The 6,430-nt window shown below is 33.6% G+C and overlaps 1 long non-coding RNA gene across 1 annotated transcript; it reads left to right on the forward strand.

The window, feature by feature from the left end:
• Window positions 1–938: 938 nt before the first annotated feature.
• On the forward strand, window positions 939–3,761 carry LOC148765800 (uncharacterized). The gene is made up of 3 exons (XR_016029326.1): window positions 939–1,744; window positions 1,831–1,888; window positions 3,510–3,761. It is a non-coding gene; the product is annotated as an uncharacterized LOC148765800 (long non-coding RNA).
• The last annotated feature ends 2,669 nt before the right edge of the window (window positions 3,762–6,430 follow it).

Genomic DNA, 6,430 nt, shown 5'->3' on the forward strand with positions numbered 1-6,430 from the left:
CCGCTGCGTATACATGCACGATCCCCAACAGTGGTATCAGAGCCACGGGTTAATCGTTTATTTGTCAACGTGTTTATCGTTTTCGAAAGCATGCTTCGATTTGTTGAATTGTTGAATTATTGGTGTTATCTAATTGGGTGTTTTAATATTAATTAAATATTTTGAATATTTCAGAAAATATAAAATTTTTAATTTTGAAAAATTCGATTTTTGCTGCTGTTTTTTAGCTGACCGAACCGGTCCGGTCGAACCGGTCCGACCGGTCCGGTCAGCAACAACAACAAAAAAAAAAAAAAAATTATTTTATTGATTTTATGAGATTAATATTAAAATTAATTGATTTTTAATTTTTGAAATTATTTATCAATTAAACCCAATTAGATAATTGATCCATTAATTTAATTTGAATTCAAAGAATGGTGTTGGATTAATTATTTAATTTAATCGTTAAATTAGTTTAATTAATGGAACACAAATTAGATGGCAAATAATTAATGGGCTTCATTCTTATTTGAATGATTTATGAATGAAGGGAGTCCGTTAATTATATTTGCAATTTATCGTATTAATTAATTAATTCATGAGATGAATAATTGTGATTAAGTACGATGATGATCGTATGTCTCTCTTAGGATCAATATGCGTTTCCACATACCTAGAGAACATAGTTGTAGGAATCACAAACGATCATAACCTAAAACTTCCGATGAGCTAATAAGATTTAATAAATAAAATCCCTCATTCTTAATCAAGAATAATTATCAAGCTATAAAGAAAAACCAAATTGTTGAATTTTTCTTTCCTTCTACCAACAATTAAATTATGTAACACCCCGCCCTTTCGGATAACTCGTTTTATATTTTTTATTATTTTCATAAGTAGATTTTACGTTTAGAAGTCTTATGTGCTAATAGGATAATTTATTATGAGCTAGCCTAGTTATACATGCATTCTTGATGAACTTTATGTGTGACTTAAATTATGTGATTAGTTGACTTATGAGAATCGAATATTTGAAAATTTCACACGAAAAATAACTAATTGAAAAATTTCATATTTTAATTAGATTATTGCATTCTAGAATTTAATTTGGATAGTTGGAATAAATTTATGCATACACTAAATTTTTAGAAAATGAATAAATTCATGCATATTAGATAATTAAATGAGTGAATAAACTTAGAAATAAAAATTTTCCCACTCTTCTTGTAATTTTCGGCCATGTGGAGACACACATGGATTTTATTTTCCATGTGTACAATTCTTTAATGTAGAAATGCTCATTAGTTGGGAGAATTGAAGGCTTAAGTGGCTTGTACTTTCTTCATTGAGGATGGTACTCCACTTTACCTTTTAATTCAAGACCCATTTACTCTCTCTCTCTCTCTCTCTCTCTCTCTCTCTCCACCTAAGCATTTGAAACCCACTCTCTCTCCTTCCTCTCTCTAAATTCGGCCATCACCACCATCCCCTCACCAAGACTCCATTTTTACTCAAGCTCAAGCCATAAAACCATCTCCAATTCAACCCACCTAAAGAGGAAATTCCAAGAACACCCCCAAATGCTTGCAAAGCTCTATAAATAGAACCCAACACCCAAATGAATTTTCATCTTCTCCACCATATCTTAAAGCTCTTAAGAAAACATCATTCTCTCTCTTCTTCTCTTCCATTTCGAAATTATTAGTGTAGGAAGCTCAAAATCTCTCCTCATTTCCAAAAAGAAGTTTCTTCAACTAGAAGTGTAAGAAAGCTTTCATTTTTCTTCTTTCTTTTCAATTTCGAAAATTCCCTAATGTTTTCTTCTAATTTATTTATAATTTCTTCAAGGTTCTTGTAGTGGGTTATTCAATCCACCAATTCCTTCATATTTTGTAAGAAGATTAAGGTGAGAATTTCATATTCTTGCTACAAGTGATTCTTCACCAATATTATTTCTTCTTCCTCCTTCTTTGTTCATAATGGCCGAAAATTTGGGAAGTTATATTACTTTTCTTGTTTATTGTTAGATGATCCATGCATGTAATGATCTAAGCTTTAATTGAAATAATCTTGAAGAACTAAGAATAATATGATAATTTAATTTTTATTTATGTATATGTAAATATATATATACTAGACCTGCGTGATCTTAAGGAAACTTCGATCCATGGTTTTCGTAAACGTGCGTGGTCGAAGAAAGAACTTGATCCATGGTTTATTTATAATCTATATGTGTTATATATAAGCATATGTTTCTATGTGTATATATATCGACCTGCGTGGTTGTAAGTGTACTCCCTTCGGGTCGAGGAAGCTTACGATCCATGGTTTATGATCTATGAGTAATAAGATATTATACAAAGATAAAAATCGTGAACAAGATTAATAAAAATGGAATTTTGTGTGATTGAATTGTTGATGGTCCGAATATTTTGGAAAGAAAAAGAAATAAATGAAAATTTGGTGCTACTTGAAAGAAAACTTCAAGTCTCTTGAGAAAGAGGGCTTGAACTTTAATTAATGAAACTTGGAGATAGTAATTATAAATAACCGAATGCTTTGAAGTGTTTTGCTATATGTGTAAATATGTGATCTATGTTCTTTGCTTGAGTTGTTATGTGTCTTACTTGCTTTTGTGATTTTGTGACTAAAGTATGTGCCTTTGTGAAATATGTGGAAATATGTGTGCTTATGTGAAAGCTAACTTTGAATATGTGAAATGAAGAATATATACTAACTTCACTTGCACGTTTTTAAAGTTGGAAAATCTTGTAAAACATAGATCGAATAAGCACGGGGTATGAGGGACCGGTACCCCAAAAATGAGATGAAGAGTGTGTGGTTTGATTCCACTTATGAAACGGGTTCCAAATAAATGAAGGCTTATTGTCTATGGTTTTACTTGATTTTTCAAAGGATATCCGAACGAAAATGTTTTTCACACACAACTAATCAAGTTGCTTGAATTGAATGAAAGTATGTACTAACCTCACTTGCACGTTTTTAAATTGGAAAGTCTTGTAAAACATAGATCGAATAAGCACGGGGTATGAGGGACCGGTACCCCAAAAATGAGATGAAGAGTGTGTGGTTTGATTCCACTTATGAAACGGGTTCCAAATAAATGAAGGCTTATTGTCTATGGTTTTACTTGATTTTTCCAAAGGATATCCGACTAAAAAAAAATGATTTTCTCACACATTGTATGAGCACATGAATGAATGTATGTGTAAAAGAATGACTCCCTTGTAAGGGATCTCCTCTTATTCCTTATGAAATGATGAAATGAAGGTCTAAGAGGTAAATCGAAAAGTTCTAAGAGGTAAATCGAAAAGGGTCTAAGAGGTAAACCGAGAAGGTAAAGGTAAATCGGTAAATTTTCTTAAAGAAATGATGATTGATGTATATGTATACTTGTATATGTATGTAGATGTATGATTATATGATTCCTTGTCTAAGTGTATTTGATATTCTATGGAATTCTCATTGAGTCTCAAAGACTCATATAGGTGTTGAATTGCTTGTAGGATTACCCGATTTCGAGCCCGAGGATCGTGGTTGAAGTTGAGTTCGTGGATCGGGAGAAGAGTTCATATGGAGGCATGGTGGATTTTGGGTGCTCTTAATATACTAATGTGGTTTTATTTGTACACTTTGCTTTTAAAGACATTCGACACCGTTTTAGGTGTTTATTATCGTTCCCTTCCGCCTATTGGAGGAACTTACTATTGATGCATAATGTGTAATGTGACATAGGATTAAGATTACCTATTTTGATATATGTTATGATGATTCCTCGAAAACTTATGTAACTTTAGGGCAAGTTTTCCTAAAAACCTTATAAAATGCCCATCGGCTAGTTATGTGTTGTGTTCTGCCTAGTAGTTTAATAATTCGTGTTAATTATCTCTTGTATACATTATTGCATGAAATTTTACAGAATCATAGGTCTATTTGTTAGGTTCACGTTGATAGGTCGTTTGCATTATTTGAATAAGCCATGAATTAATTACGAATTGTTTACCAACTCTTCTCTGAAACAGAGTCATTGTAGTATTTACAACAAAATACGAAGTTTTTCTCACTCAAAAAGATTTATTCCACTTGGTATAAACTCCTAACTTACTAATGTACTTTAGTATAGAATTTTATGATTTTTGAGACAGTAGGGAATTTATAAAGATTTTTCAAAGGTCACTCCCCTGCTTTAGATTTTCAAACTGTATAGTTGTACCATTTTAATTATTCCTTTCAAATGGCTCAAGGTATTTAAAAACTGTTTTTACTAGGTTATCTAGGTCCTTATTAGAGCATGTGGTAAAAATTTCAAGTGTTTTTCATGAGCGGTTAGAGAGTTATTATTTTTTTTGATTGATAGATCGAAACTGTCCAAAATTCTCTCACTTTGCTAAAATGGAACTTAATCTCTAGTCATGCATGCATAGTTTGTGAAATCGATTAAGTGTATGTTGTTTGGTAATATGTGGACACTCTTACTCTGATTCTAAAAGAAAAATTTTGTCGGAATTTTCTATTCCCGATTTATATATTTCAAAGTCTTCCGCTATCATATTCTAAAATACTAATTAAGTATAAATAGAAAATGGGTGTCACAAATTATGTGTAGCCTCTCATAATAGTGCAGTAAGCCGTGTTAGCGGGGAGTGCTATTGTGGGATAAGCTGTAATTTAATTGACATTAGATGGAGATACGGTCATAGATAAAATTATGTTGGATTAATGTGGTCGGCTAGATTAACTAGGGATTGCATTAGTTCGATATAGTTGGATCTATGACATCTCATATTGGTAGGCTAGACTTGACACACGAAGATTTTGATATTCGCTAGATTAACTTAGGTCATTATCAAGTGTGAGGTAAATCGAACTTTAGGGTCACATAGTGATGTGATTGATAGTACTCTACCTTTAGGCTTATGTAATCGGGATAGATTAACTACGGGTTACATTAGCGCTATTGGACCTAAAGCCCATTAAAGAAAAATAAGTTTTCTCGATTGTCTGCTAGAGGGTGGTGGAATTCGATAAAATTAGTGGGAGAACAATTAAAACATAAAAGTCCAAAATTTTAATTGTAACGATTATTACGAACAAACTCTAATTATTGTCTTCTTAAAATTTTCTCATCAACAATGTCCAAACATCCCCTTTCCTCTATCCTCGACCAAAACAAACTCACCGGTCCAAACTATTTGGATTGGCTTCGCAATCTGAAACTTGTGCTCCAAGTAGAGGAGACGCAACTGCAAGGCTTACCTCGATCAGAAACGTTCTGAAAAGGGTACGTATTTAGTTGAAGTTAACTTGTCCGTTAAATCTTCTGCTTGGGTATTGGATACTGGTTGTGGCTCACATCTTTGTAATGATTTGCAGCTCATGACAAGAAGTAGGAAGCTTAATGTGGGTGAGACCTACCTAAGAATGGGCAACGGAGCAAGGGTTGCTGCTGAAGCCATTGGGACAATTTATCTTTCTGTTTTGGATTCTAGTTTTTCCATTGTTTTGAACAATTGTTTATTTGTTCCGTCACTTATTCGAAACCTTATTTCTATTCCTCTTTTGGATAATGAAGGTTTTACTTTTGTTTTTGGAAATTCGATTTGCATTATACAAAAGGAACAAAATATGATTTGTAAGGGACAACTTATAAACAACTTATATGAACTGAATCCAAGTGAAATACCCATTAACGTTATATCAGCAAAACGAAAAGATATAAGTCTTAACCCCGCACAACTTTGGCACGCTCGACTAGGTCACATTTCCTTGAGAAGGATGAACAAGTTTGTTAGTGAAGGAATGTTCTCCTTGGAGGACGTTAAATCACTTCAAACTTGTGTATCCTGCCTTAAAGGAAAAATGACCAAGACTCCCTTCAAAGGAAAGATGGAACGGGCCGAGGGTCTTTTGGATTTGATCCATTCAGACGTGTGTGGTCCACTAAGCGTTAGTGCTAGGGGTGGTTTTAACTACTTCGTTACCTTTACCGATGATTATTCTAGGTATGGTTTCGTGTACTTAATGAAGTATAAGTCTGAAACTTTTGAAAGGTTCAAAGATTTTAGACACCAAGTAGAAAACCAACTCGGTAGACGTATTAAGAAACTACGATCTGATCGTGGTGGCAAATACTTAAGTACTGAGTTTATAGACTATCTTAAAGAGAATGGGATTCTGTCTCAATGGATTCCTCCTCGAACTCCTCAACTTAATGGAGTTTCCGAACGTCGGAATCGAACACTGTTAGACATGGTTCGATCTATGATGGGGTTCACCGAGCTACCGGCATACCTGTGGGGTCATGCACTCCTAACTGCCGTGTATTTGCTGAATAGGGTTAATACCAAAGCAGTTAACTCCACACCTTATGAACTTTGGCACTCCAAGAAACCCACGTTTAAACATATTAGGATATGGGGTTGTCCCG

The sequence above is a fragment of the Erythranthe guttata genome, chromosome 13, assembly GCF_056151865.1.
Source record: "Erythranthe guttata isolate IM_541 chromosome 13, IM_541, whole genome shotgun sequence".
Lineage (NCBI taxonomy): Eukaryota > Viridiplantae > Streptophyta > Magnoliopsida > Lamiales > Phrymaceae > Erythranthe > Erythranthe guttata.